General features: G+C 38.7%; 1 long non-coding RNA gene across 1 annotated transcript; it reads left to right on the top strand.

Moving 5' to 3' along the window:
- The first annotated feature begins 6,317 nt into the window (after window positions 1–6,317).
- LOC308333377 lies at window positions 6,318–12,380 on the top strand. Its single transcript, XR_013965798.1, has 3 exons — window positions 6,318–6,585; window positions 9,648–11,654; window positions 11,701–12,380. It is a non-coding gene; the product is annotated as an uncharacterized lncRNA (long non-coding RNA).
- The last annotated feature ends 1,373 nt before the right edge of the window (window positions 12,381–13,753 follow it).

Below are 13,753 nucleotides of genomic sequence, written 5' to 3'. Positions count from 1 at the left end.
CATGAGTATGCAAGCTTCCTAACTGCAGTTGTCTCAGCAATGGGTTGAGATGTACAGACCTCTGCAAACTCCAGAACTGTACAAAACCAAGATTCAATGCCTACAATAAACAGGACATTTTTTGTCAATGTTTACGATAGAGGGCGCTCTTCCGCCAATTACTAGATAATTGACACAGGGGTGAAAAATGGGTTACAAAATCGTGGGATAAAAATTTATTAAAAAAGGAAAAATAAATGCAGCATAAGTAAGCAACAGAGTCCAAAACGGTGACTTATTGAAGACATCTAAATCAATGACATGATACAATATTATGTAAAATGAACAGCTAGCTGCCACGCACAGTGATAGCAGTCTACAGCAGCAGGCTGTCTGACCTAAAATAAACATTATATCACAAGTTGTAATCTCAACACAGCGTCTTTACATTCTAATTTATTTACCTGCATCAGGACTAAAGTGACACAGCAAGGTTGAGCATCGCAGAGACTTGCACTCGGTATATCATACAGTATGATATAGTACTACCACCAGTGCTTTTTTTGTTGCTTTGTGACACTTTTGCCTAAGTTATTTGCATGTGAATAGGCCTACAGTCCAATCAGCAGTACAATCTGCACAGTATGACATCATTCTTACATCTAATTATTAACCTTTTACCCTACATACATTGTCTATATGAAATGAGCAGATCTACAAGATCACACCATTGTGAGCTAGCAGATCTGCTGTAATAAATAGGTCTATCTGGCCAGCTTGACCAGACTGACTGACTATCTATAGCTCAATTATATTTAGAAAGCCACATCATTTCTGGTAATAACCAATTTATGGGAAAATATATTTAATAGGATCTCCAGACCAGTGATTCCCAAACGTTTTCATGCCAAGTACACTCTCAGAGTTACAGACCCATAAGGGTCCATTTGGTTCCAAACTATAATTTAACTGGGGATGCCCTAGAACTCTCTCAAGGACCCCTGGGGGTCCCCAGACACCACTTTGGGAACCACTGCTCCAGACAACTGGGAAAAGCGTTGTTCAATAAAGTTTGGAACTTTGGATACGCGATGACGTCGGAACTGCGAACCATAGACATATACCGGTAAAAGTTTTTTATAATACAATTTTATAATATCTGCGAACAGAACAGCACAGCGTGCAGAAATTGCAGCCGAGCCGATCTGGTACTCACACCGGAAATCCAAAGAACAAAAACATTTTTGCTGCTACCAGAAACGGAAATGCGAGTTGTGTGCCGTTACTCTTCTTCGTGGATGCCATCCACTATCTAGTATCGTCGTGTTCACACTTCACAGAGAGGATCACTCTTAACTTCATAATGGATCAACTTGGACCCCGACTTGAACTTCTAAACACTTTGGTAAACGAACGGCTTTCTATAGCTGCCAAAGAGATCTTTGGAATCGCCGCGAGAATCATCTGGGAGGTTGAAAACCAGTACGAGACAGACGTGTCTCGTTTGCAGCAGGAAAACGAGCGGCAACGCAAGCTACTGGATGCCTTGTTGAAACCCGGCGACGTTCGTTTACAAAGAACAGGTTGGTAAACTGCTAGCCCTGGTCCAATGCTTACAGCAGAGACACTCGCTGTAAGCATTGGACCAGGGCTAGTAAACTGCAGATATCTATCTATCTTAGTGGTGGGCAAATGAAGCTTTTATGAATCACTGAACCACTTGAACCCATTTGTTTAAAAAATGGTTAAAGCAGTGATAGTGACATCTGCTGGCGAAATGCTAGACTGCATTTCATTTAGGCAGCAGAGACAGCGAAACACAGCAAAACTATAGTAAATAAGCCTATATTATCAGATTAGATTTTTGGAATGAATGAATGAATGAACAGAAGGAATGTACTGTATAATTACAGACTTGAAGTTGATTGATTCATTTTGGTATTCAACTATTTGAGCAACATGTGAGGTTTATCCTCATATAGATGTGTCACTGTCGTATATTGCATCAATTAATTGCAGCACCCCACCCCATATCCAATATTTCTACAATTTGCTACAAAACCTGTGAAGGCCAGTCAAATAGTAATTTTAGGGATCCACTTAGCTCTGGTCCATAGCTCTAATGCCGTGGTATTTAGAGCCATGTTACTGTCGACTGACGGGGCTCGCATAAATGCAGACTAGCCTCTGTAGCGAAAATAAAAATAATGTTTACCTACTCACCAATACAAAGACGGTTGTGTACCTACTTTCCTTATATTGCCAAGAGGGTTTTCTCTTGGCAATATTGGTAACTAAAATTATTTATTTTCCCGGTGAAAACAAAATCCCTTTCTGGCCAAAAAGTGCATTTGTGGTGGGGGGCTCAAAGTGCGTCCACTAAGAAGGAAAGTAGGCTTTCTAATTACACAACCCGTCTTAGTATTGGTGAGTAGGTAAAACATTATTTTTATTTTCGCTACAGAGGAGAGGAGGTCTGCATTTCATGCGAGGCAGGAAGCAAATCAATTCCATAGCCTTAATGCAACGGCAGAGCTAGGATCAACTAGCGATCTCTTCCAGAGCGTTAGTGACTAGCTAGGAAGTTTCTAACTTTATGTTAGGAGCAGTCAGGACTCAGTAGGGTGACCAGATTCAAACTGTTCATTCAGCTGTCAGTCAGTGGTGCTAGGCACGGACTGGCATTTGTGGTCTTCACCGGCTCAAAGACGCTACTATGTCTTTTTTTTTTAAATTCTTGTTCTTTTTGTTTTGGCTCAGCCCCGGCCCCATGACTGCCCAGCCCTTCTGGCATTTGGCAGAATTGCTAGACTGTCCAATCCGGGCCTGAGTGGTGCTGCTCTGCATGGACTGAAACTTCCACTACTTGAGGTCTCCAACTGTAGTACAAAAAAAGCTATAAAGCTATAATTTCGAGACAAACCACTACCCCCCCCCCCACCCCCAAATAAATTGCATCTAGATGTTAATATACATTTTTCTTTACAACTTCTAGAACTCCTGGACCCCCCAGTCAAAAGTGAGGAGGAGGTTTGCCCTCAGAAGAAACGGGGGAATCGCTGTCCTGACAAGGGGGGTGTTGAGCTGCCACAGAACTGTAGAAGACAGGAGGACTTTGCAAAAGCCAACATCTCCAAGGTGACATCAGTGCTCATGGAAAGTAATGTTGAAGAAAATACCCCACCAATACAAGGGGACATACATTCTGATGGAGAGGACTGTGAAATACAAAGAGACACTAGTACAACAGTGAAAGAAGAAACATCACATGTGATGTTGAAGAGTTGTCTAGAGCCCCTAAAAGACACTGGTACGTCATTGGCAGTTCATTCTGATGGAGATGATGAGCACCTCTCCACACAGAGGGCTTCAAGTAAGATCAGGGAACACACGTCGGGGAGAGTTTCACAGAAACGAAACGTCACTCGCCGCAAGGTTAAAGAACAGAGTTGTGAAGAGCCACCAAAAGACACTGGCGTGTCAGTAAAAGGTCAAAGATCACCTGTGAAGAAGTCGAAGATTTCTCTGAAGCCACGTGAGAAACTTAAATTATCAAGTGATTTGTCATCACCTCTGAGTTGTAAAGTGTGTAAGAAATCTTTTAACAATGAGGCAGATCTTATAAAGCATGTGGATGTCCATTTAAATGATTGTGGATTGTGTGGACATCATTCAGAGGATACGGAGAGCTTGAAAGTTCACCATGAAGCTCACAGGACATGTAATGTTTGTGGTAAGAAATTTACTGAGATTAATACTCTGGCAAAACATATGAGGGACCAACACACGGAGGGAAAATCTTTAACTTGTACAATTTGTTGCAAAGTATTTAGTAATGAAAGGCTACTGAAGTCACACATGAGAGTTCATTCAACAGAAAAACCATACAGTTGCACAGTTTGTGACAAAAGCTTTCGCCACAGTAGTACATTGGATAAGCACACACTACTTCATACAGGGGAAAAAATGTACAGTTGCAAAATTTGTGGCAGAAGATTTCGTCAAAAGGAGCATGTGACCCAACACGAATCTATACACACAGGTGCTAAACCATTCAAGTGTAATGTTTGTGACGAAAGCTTTCGTCAAAAGGCAACAATGAAAAAACACATGTCAAAGCACACAATGCTTAAACCTTACGAATGCTTAGTTTGTGGCAAAAAGCTTTCTCGGGAAGACAGTATGCGGAGACACAGGAAACTTCATGAAAGAGGAAACAAGGGACGATGAAACCATACAGCTGCACAGTTTGTAATCATGTGACCAGACATAAACCATTCAAATGTACTATTTGTGAGGAAAGCTTTCGTCAAAAGGGAACAATGAAAAAAAAACATGTAGAAAGCTTTTCCATGTTCAATTTATGGTAAAAGGCTTGCACGGGTAGGGGTAGACAGCATGACGCATGAGAGTGATGAGACTTCATGAAAGACAGGAGACCACCAAGTGAAACTGACTACCTAGAACCCCAAAGTGTGGAAGAGCCCTAGTAAGGCTGGATTTAAATTGGCTCTCTGGTTTTAAATGGGTAAATCATCAGAAACCAGGATTGCATGCATGAAAAATGTTGTAGGCCCTTTCATTGAACGTGCGAAATCATCAGGTGCACAGTTTGTTTCCGAATATTTCATCAAACACATCAACACAAAGAAAACAGACCATTTTATTTGTGTTTTTAATCAAAGGTTAATTAAACAATTATATTAATGTTGCATCACAGGGTGTGCAAATGTGACAGAATGACTAGTATGCCTTGACTGACATAGTGTAGATTGTTATTTGAGTTAGGACCTTGTTTACATGTTTATTGTTATTAATGTCATAGATGTATTTTTGCAATTTGGGTTTGTCTCCCAAAATCTTCATTAGTTACATTAAGTGAACACAAATAAACTACTTGGTTAGTGTGGACTTTTGCTAGCCTGGTAAGCCATCCCGCCGATCCCGGTCATGTCGAATTCACATTCTCATTCACACGATCTGGATGGTTTACCAGGCTAGTGTTTTGGCTTTGGGGCCACTTCATATAGTTTATATCACACTCAAACTCTTATCTAGAAACATGATTGGTTAGAGCTCCTAAAGAGAAGTAACTAACCAATTATATCAAGGGGTGTTAGGGGAGAAAATATTTCTTACAATTACATGTAATAAAAATATTTTTTTAAAGAGCAAGACTTGATAATTTGTCTGAATTTAAAGTTATAGAATGGGTGAAAAAATATATTTCAGAAGCTTGGCTCAAAGTTACATGCACTGATTCCAGTATGATCCAATTATTCGATGAATTGATTACAAAGACCCTGAATGGATTGGAAACAAGCCATACCTTGTATTTGACTGTACCAGTGGTGTAATGTAACCAAGTACATTTACTTAAGTACTGTAGGCTACTTCAGTACAATTTTGAAGTAATTGAAATACTTGAGTATTTCCAATTTGCTTTATTTATATTTATTTAGTATATACTACTCCACTACATCTTGGATCCAAATATTGTACTTTTACTCTACTACAATTACCGTATTTGACAACTTTAGTTACTTTATAGATTCAGATTATTATTACAAAACGTACATTAACCACTACAGCCCCTATATACATTTTGGCCATTTGAAAATAGCTGATTTACAAGCTCACAGCTTCTGGATCAGCTATTTTCAAAAGATGTTGACATTTGAAAACTTGAAATTGGACATTCTGCATAATGAGTACTTTTACTATGGTACAGATTGAATTCCGGACTTGTGAGTTGGCTACTTTTTCCACCACTGAACTAACTGTACTCTCCTGTGCTTGTCTTTGCAAACTGTAGTATCCAATCAATCCAACAAGCTGCAGAAACCTGTATTACAGGTTGTGTTAGTGATTTTCTTTGGTTAAAATATGTGTTAAGTTCTATATTGTCTATATGAGTGACAGCTTTTTATTAAACATTAAACAAATGCATTTTCAGGATGGGATACCAATTTTATCTCATCACTAATCAGTATAGAGAACTCGTTCAGAATACAGATTAAACAAGAGTATTAATTGTGATGACAAAGAAATCAGCAGGAAAATGTGGAACTGGAACACTATACATTTTAAACTGGGTTTTTGTCACCTACCTGAAATAGCATGGTTACTATTAGAACATAGTGATTTTATTTAACCTTTAACCAAAAACGTTTTGTTAAGTTTTAACACAAAAATATCACTAATACGTAATGAAACACAGGGGGCAGCATCCATCTAGTCTGCCGGAAATCCAAAGAACAAAAACAACGATTTGCTGCTACCGGAAGCGGAAATTTGAGTTGTTGCTATTTGCGACTCTTTGTGCAATTTGAACGACGTCCACTGACTCTCCGTCTCCGGATTCTCGTCGCGTTTCAAATTATATCGCTCTTAACTTCATGATGGATAAACTTGAACTGCTAAACTCTTTGATAAACGAACGGCTTTCTATAGTTGCCAAAGAGATCAATGGAATCGCCGCGAGAATCATCTGGGAGGTTGAACACCAGTACAAGACAGACATGTCTCGTTTGCAGAAGGAAAACGAGCGGCAACGCAAGCTACTGGATGCCATTTTGAAGCCTGACGTTCGTTTACAAAGATCAGGTTGGTAGACATATGGCGTGGCCTAATTTGACGCCATAATGTGTAAATAATAATATCATGTCTCTCAAGATATGCCTGTAATGAGAACACTTAGCCCCATGCATATGTGCCCTCTCCCTACGCTCATTCTGTAGTACTGGGGCTAGAGAACACGGGGCACATAAATACATTTATTTTACAAATGAGGCGCCAAATATATCATTTATTTGGGAATTACGGTCCAATATTTCTAGAATTGCTACAAAACCTGTGCGTCGCGATAGCCAGTCAAATGGTAATTTTAGGGATCAACTAGCGATTGTGGTCCAGAGCGTTTAGAGACTAGCGAGCAAGTTTCTAACGTTCTGTTAGGCGGCCAGTCAAGCGGTGCTGCCTGTTGAGCGAGGTCTCCAACTGTAGTACAAATAAAGACATATTTTATATTATTTAGCTACTCATCAAAACAAAGGCTTTTTAATGTTATTGAAAGGCTATTCTCCATGGTGCACTGGGAAGCGTATCAGGATTCTAAGACGAAGGAATAAAGAAGAAAAAACGTGGGTCCTTGTTGAACTCCTACTTGGAGTCATTAGCCACATTTGGCACATGGGTCAGTGACGTGACACCCCAAAAAAAGTGTTTTTTAAAAACCTTTAAATAACAGGAATATAAATGATTTACTTTTGTTCTACTCACTCTCATCTTTATGGAAACATATTTTGTTTTTAGATATTTTATTGGAATCAGAGTTTATTCAGCATTTTGTTGTACTTGTGCCTAAAATCGTCATATGGTGTGACATGACAATAATTGTTTATAAAATGAAAATGGAGTACACCTTTCTTAAGTTGCTCACTTTATCAAAGTCCTTTATCATAACTAACCTGTAATCCACTATAGTTTTGTGAAAATGTATTAAATCTGTATATTATTTCCGTAATCAACACTCAATGTGAGGCCCATGTTATCGGTCTTTCAATATATTTTGTATTTATTGTGACAAAACTTTCTCTAAAATTACACAAATATTTGTGACTCTTCCTTAGACTATTTGCTATGTAATCCATGAACATTAATGGTTTCATCATTAATAAAGGTATGATTTTTTTCACTATTTGGAACGTCACACCAAATTATTTAGTGTCACACCGTATGATCATATCTTCATTTTTCAAAGCAAACTGTGTTTTAACCTACTTATTAGTGAGTACTGAACTTTACAGATTGATTTAACAATTACTCAGGAAAAACAGCAACAGGAAAATTGCTTTAACATTGAATAACATGGCAATGACTGAATAAAACGAAATTAAACACAATTTATTGTGGATAGTTGCAGATTTTAGGTGACAATGTTTAAAACAAATGTTTAAATGGACAAAAGAAGCATGGGACTTTGTTATTTATTGTTATATCTGTAGGAAAATACAGTTTGTACCATATGGTGTGACAAAAAACTCATATGGCGTGACAGGAAAACAGTCACACCATTATGATAAAGTGTCACACCATATTACGTTTTCTGCACTTAACATAACATTGAGGCTACTAGCTACACATTAGCATGCTAACAACATGCTAGCTATAACAAAGCAACATAGATTTACATGTAATTATGACCAAAAAATCTAATACCTTTAGCTTTTTTAATGAAAAAGGTGTCACACCCACAGACACTTGGAAGAGTCGCATTGGTCAGCGTTCCAACAAGATCGTATTTCATGAAAAGGTTAAAAGGATAATTCACCACAGACACCTGTCATGCTATTGTAATGCAAGTGCTGAACAGCCTTACTGAAGAAGTACCTCTCTATCCCAATGGGTGTCCAAACAATTGCCTGTTGAAATGTCCCAAAATGGTGTCACACAATATGATTTTGGTTTGGGGGACAAAATCTTTTTGATCAGAAATGACTGAAAACATTATGCTTGGACTTTGAAAAGATTAGGCTCACAAATAGACATCTATATTATATTTATGGAATTTTTAAAATAATTTTAGCATTTTTTTCCTTAGTTTTATTTAAGTTCCTACTTTGAGAAACAAGGCCGGGACAGTCGCACCATATGATTTTTGCTGTGTTTGGTTGAAAATTCTGAAGAAATGAGGAATGAAATGTTTTAATCTTGAGTATGTTCACATGGAGCATAATGTCCTGCTCAATATTCAGAAGGTTTTTGACAAATATATGTTATATTTATACATGAGTGACACTGAGGACAGCCAGGGACACCATGTCACGTCACCCACCCACATCTCCATCCTCCATGCAGCTCCAAATAACAGAGGGAGAGGTTCCATATGGGGTCCATAGTAACGTCAGCCTCCACATGTTTCGCATGCCGTGGTGATATGCGCTATCACCACAAATGCTAATGTGGTTAGCCATAGCATTTCCAAATGAGATAAATGTAAGTCCCAAATAGATATTTTATAGGGCCCGGGACGTCGTTAGTCTCGAGCCCTGGCGCAGTGTCGAAATAGCCTCATGGTGGAGCTTTAACAGGTCGCAACACAGCCCTGTGTGGGCAACTTATCCTTATGGGGATCTGCACTCCAAGGAGCGCACCTTTCTAGTGTTTTATCATGCCCTGTCTTCTTACTTAATAATTGAGAACTGCTCTTCATATCAGTGAAGTTGTCATTATTTTAAACACACGCACACTTTCTTACCTTATTTGTAGTTGTTACATCCCCACCAAAGAGGTCCAGGTGTTATTTTGTGCAAAGTTCATTATTGGCTATTTCCCCTAATATATGCCCTCAATGGGGGTTGGGGTTTTGTGCTAATTTGCTTATTTCCATCGAAATAAGTAGTAAAGTGTGCCGCTTAGTTGGGATACTATTTACATTATGAAGAGAGGATATATACCAAAAAAAATAATAATAATACAAAACACCCCAATTCCCCATTCAATGCAATTCAATAAAGGTAAAAAGCCTTCTATTGTATGAGCAGACACTTTTCTGAATTGGCACAGCACTAGTACTGCAAACATAATTAAAGCTTGACCACAATTTGACCCTCAATTATGATATTGGCTTTTTTATTTTAATATACATTTTCCTTTACAACTTCTAGAGCTCCTGGACCCCCCTGTCCACGTTGAGGAGGAGGTTTGGCGTGAGAAGAAAGAGGAGAATCGCTATCCCGACCAGGGGGACGTTGAGCTGCCACAGAACTGTAAGAGACAGGAGGACCTAGGGGAAGCCAACAGCTCCAAAGTGACATCAGTGCTCATGGAAAGTAAAGAAAATACCCCACCAATACAAGGGGACATATATTCTGATGTAGAGGACTGTGAAATACCAATAGACACTACAACAGTGAAAGAAGAAACGTCACATGTGAGGGTGTTGAAGAGTTGTCTAGAGCCCCAAAAAGACACTGGTACGCCATTGACAGTTCATTCTGATGGAGATGATGAGCTCCTCTCCACACAGAGGGCTTCAAGTAAGAGCAGGGAACACCCGTCTGGGAGAGTTTCACAGAAACGAAAAGTTACTCGTAAGGTTAAAGAACATGGATCACCTTCAAAGAAGTTGAAGAGTTTTGAAGAGCCACCAAAATACACTGGCATGTCAGTGAAAGGTAAAAAGTCACCTGTGAAGATTTCTCGAAGAAAGCCATGCAAGAAACGTAAATTTTCAAATGGTTTTTCACCTCTGAGTTGTAAGGTGTGTAATAAATCTTTTATCAATGAGGCAGATCTTATAAAGCATGTAGATGTCCATTTGAATGATTGTGGGTTGTGTGGACATCATTTAGAGTATGCAGAGAACTTTAAAGGCCACCTTCAAATGCACAAGACATGTGATGTTTGTGGCCAAAAATTTAAAACGTTTATTACTATGGCAAAACATATGAAAATCCACACAGGGGGAAAATCTTTAACTTGTACAATTTGTTGTAAAACCTTTCGTGAGAAAAATCTACTGTGGTCACACAGCAGAACACATAAGACGGAAAGACCATACAGCTGCACAATGTGTGACAAAAGCTTTCGCCACAGTAGTACATTGGATAGACACGCCCTACTTCATACAGGGGAAAAACCATACAGCTGCAACATTTGTGGGAGAACATTTCGTCAAAAGAATCATGTGAGCATACACATGGCAACGCACACAGGCGAGAAACCATTCAAGTGTACTATTTGTGACAAAAGCTTTCGTCAAAAGGCAACAATGAAAAAACACGCGACAATGCACACAACGCTGAAACCTTACGAATGCTTAGTTTGTGGCAAAAAGCTTTCTCGGGAAGACAGCATGCGGAGACACAGGAAACTTCATGAAAGAGGAAACAAGTAGGGCAGGTGTATAGAGCGTCGCAGTCCCTCCCCCTTTCAGAACGACGAGTCGTCCAGGAAATGAATCGCAATGCATTTTGCCCATAGGCTTTTCTTAAAGTATTTATTTAAAGACGGTTACGCCGCGGACAAAGCCAACTCGGAGCGTGACAAATCATGACAATGAACACTATGTTTTTGGCCGATCAAATAATTTATAAGAAGAAAAACAAAACAAATAGTGTTGTCTCCTGCCTTTATCTTCTTCTTTCTAATGATTTTGCTTTAGCTATTAAAAAATAGAAGATCTACGAGCTTGTAGGTCTGCTATTTTTGAAAAATCGAAGAACGACTGACATAGAAACATAGCTTTTTCAGAAAACTGTCATTTTCAAACACATTTTTAGAATCTGATCTCAGGTCAGAATGGGTTAAACCACCAAATGTGTATTATAGAAAAGGGGGTTTATCTCAGATTTTTCTTCCCAGGTTGTGTTTTTGGTCAAAACGAGCTTTTTTCCCACAACTTTTCCAGCTTGAACCAACTCGTGAACCAATGATTGCGCTCTCGTGGTATTTTTTTTTCCCTCTCTGTGTGAAAAGAGACTGTGGGAGCTTCTGACTTCCACCGCTTTGTTTACATCCTGGACACTTGCAGTGGCTCTTAAAAAAAACGTAACCTCTCTGAAAGCCTAGGTGGATTAGTTAAATAATACCCAAAGAGTTAGGTAATAGGTAAGCATAGGATTTTGTTTGATTAGGATTTTTGTTTTTGTGCATTTCTTTATTTTAAACTGGTGTTGGCCGTCAAGGTGCGCTGCCAGAAGAGGCTTCATTTTATAGGAGTTTGGCGTTGTCACATCCTAATACAGACCAAATACCCGATCTCAGCACTGGCCTCAGTGGCTTGCTTTGCTACTCATTAGACTTCCAGTCCCAACCCACACCTCCTTCGATCGAATCCCGCTCAATATTGTTTAGCCAATAAAGTATATTTTTAGACTGCGAGTCTGCAACAGAGGCATCTTTTAACGGAGGCGTGCCGTCTCAAGCCGTTTGAGCCACTAGAGGCACCACAGAGCCAGCTAAAGTGAGCGAGTAGTAACTTTGCTGTTGCGAACTTAGCTTGAGATGACTCAGTCAGCGCTGTCCGAGTTGCAACCCGATAGGCACATGTTGTGGGGAGCGTGTTTGCCTCAACTTCCAATTAAAGTGACTACTGGTTTGGGCTTCTGGATGCTGCATACCGGGAGCGGGAGGGTATCAAAGTCAGTGTCATCTTTTAAAATCATGTCTGAAAACGTATTTGTATATTTAGGCATTTCTTAGATTTCATTGCCTCTTTCATCCACATTATTTTCCTTGCATTTTCATTTTCTATTTATTTTATGGAATTATTTATTTTTCAATTGTGTATTTTACAATTGAGGTGTAATTCCTGTTTATTCACCATTTTAATAAAATCCATAAGAGACCAAGTGCGACTGTGTTGTAATTCAAACTATGCCGAATTAGACATGTACTGTAACTTGGAAGCCTGTTTCTGTCCATGTCGGCTAAATATAGTTCAAATAAATTATGTATATAATATACATATAGTCATATACTGTGATAAAAGCTTTAATCACAGTAATGCTGTGGAGCCATTTCATGAGAATTCATAAAGAGGGCAACCATACAACTTCACCGTTTGTGGGGGGAAAAAAGCTTTTGTCAGTGTTTCTGTTTGGAAGAAACAGGCCAGAATATAAACCGAACCACCCTCCTATCTGTAATATTTGTTTTAGATAGCCAAAACCATGTTTCTCCTAGTCAAAACCGCATTCTCACTAGTCATAATTGTAATTTCTTGGATTTTAGATATCCAGAATGCAGTTATGGTACTCATGAATGGCAAAAGTGATGTCATTTCTCATAGGAAGAATGATCTTATGGATATCTGAAATGGTAATTTTGAATAGGAAGAATGTCATTTTAGATATCTTAAATGACAGTTGTGGATAGGAGGAATGTCATTGTGGATATCTGAAATGTTAGTTTTCACTAGGAAGAACTGAATTAGAGATAATCTGGAATACATCCAGTCTAGCTATTAAATGTTAAGTCATAATAAAAAAATCCACTCCCATCAGTCTACACAAATCTATACATACTGTACATGTCCTCAATACAGCATGAAAGGTGGGTACATTACTGGTCACAAACATTTCACTTGCACTAGTAGTCAATCTTGGGAGTTTCTTGGGCTGTATAGTGTGTGGAGTACAATAGATTTAAACCCTCGAACACAAAACTTTTTGTAATTTTCATAATGTTTCCCTGCCCACATACCTGTTTTTTTCTACAGGCAGGTATTCTGGTGAATTTCACCCATGTTTAGTGATAGTGTGATCCCATCCCATACACCCCACAATGGACTTTTATGTTTCACTGGACCATTCTCACATGTCCCAGGGTGGACCAAAGGAGAAGTTTCCCAGCTTCTTTTTTTGTATTTTTTTGTTTAATATTTGAAAAATAATATGCACATCTTTCAAAGATTTTGCCCCCCTATGATAGGGCCCCCATGATATATATTTATTCTTCTTTTGATTGTGAAAAGTCACGATTTAAATATTAAAGAATAGTACCTCAAGTTGCCATGTATTGTTGTAGGGCCTGGGCCTACTTTGTCGTATTTAGTGATGGTGTGACAACTGACAAAACATGTTTATAGTGTTCTAGGGTTAAAAAGTACTATTTTGACAATTTGACATCTGCAGGCTACTGATCATCCTTGATTATGTGACCCATGGTATTTCAGCTTTTTCACAGCCTCTTCAAATCACCTCCCAATGAAATATGATATTAGGCCATTTGCGCTTACATTTAAATTATTTAATGTATTCCTATCTAA

The sequence above is a fragment of the Protomyctophum bolini genome (assembly GCF_963924005.1).
Source record: "Protomyctophum bolini genome assembly, chromosome: 18".
Classification (NCBI taxonomy): Eukaryota; Metazoa; Chordata; class Actinopteri; order Myctophiformes; family Myctophidae; genus Protomyctophum; species Protomyctophum bolini.
Note: the sequence above shows the minus strand (reverse complement) of the source record. Positions and strands in the feature narration are given on the sequence as shown.